The 1,033-nt window shown below is 58.5% G+C and overlaps 1 pseudogene; it reads left to right on the plus strand.

Annotated features, from left to right (window-relative positions):
* The first annotated feature begins 549 nt into the window (after positions 1–549).
* On the plus strand, positions 550–688 carry LOC147962429 (small nucleolar RNA Z247; annotated as a pseudogene).
* The last annotated feature ends 345 nt before the right edge of the window (positions 689–1,033 follow it).

Genomic DNA, 1,033 nt, shown 5'->3' on the forward strand with positions numbered 1-1,033 from the left:
CCAGATGCATACGCTTCCACGCCTCAATTTTACATGGTATCAGAGCCATCCTCGAGCTCATCCATGGCAACGTCTTCAAGTTCCTTCCCATCCTCGCCATTCGCTCACGCAGCCACCGAGAAGCTCACGAAGGGCAATCAGGTGCTATGGCGGGCAACCGTGCTCTCTGCGATCCGGGGCGCGCAGATGGCAAAGTACCTCGACGTTGAGCAACCACCACCACCCATGCAGATCGACGTAACTTCGTCTGATGGCAAGACCACGGCGAAGGCGCCGAACCCTGATTTTTAAACCTGGTATGCACAAGATCAACAAGTCTTCTCCTATCTGCTGATGACTCTTCCCCGTGAGATCGCCATCCAGGTTGCGTCGTGCCACACTTCAGCAGAGCTCTGGAACACGGTTGAAGGGATGCTTGCATCCCGCACCCGTTCCCAGACCACCAATGTTCGGATCACCCTTGCAAATCTGCAGAAGGGCAACTCCTCCATCACCGACTACGTCGGAAAGGTCAGGTCTCTCTGCGACGAGCTGATAGCCGCAGGGAAGAAGGTGGATGAGGACGATATCATCTCTCATATCTTGGCTGGACTCGAAGAAGACTTCGATCCGGTGGTGTCCGCCATGTGCTCACGGGTGGAGCCGGTCACCGTTGCCGAGCTGTTCTTGCAGCTGCTCAGCTTCGAGACGAGGCTGAGTCTTCGGGGTGGAGGATCACAGTCCTCCGCCAATACTGCCACCCGAGGCCGCAAATCTGGCGGCGGCGGAGGTGACCGCGGCCGCAGACAAGGCGGCAACGGTGGTGACCGCGGCGGGCGCAGCTACTCCAGATCAGGAGGGCGCGGCGGCGGCAACAGCAACAACGGAGGCAACTTCAACAACAATCACGCCTCCGCTCCCAGGGTCCAATGCCAGATCTGTGGCAAGATGGGCCACCCAGCCTGGAAGTGCTGGAAACGCTACGATGAATCCTACCAAGGTGTGGAGGAGAAGTCGGCCAATCTTGCTGCACCGTAGTACGGGGTGGACACCA

Source organism: Triticum urartu, chromosome 7A (assembly GCF_056163025.1).
Source record: "Triticum urartu cultivar PI428250 chromosome 7A, HENAU_Tu73, whole genome shotgun sequence".
NCBI classification, from domain to species: domain Eukaryota; kingdom Viridiplantae; phylum Streptophyta; class Magnoliopsida; order Poales; family Poaceae; genus Triticum; species Triticum urartu.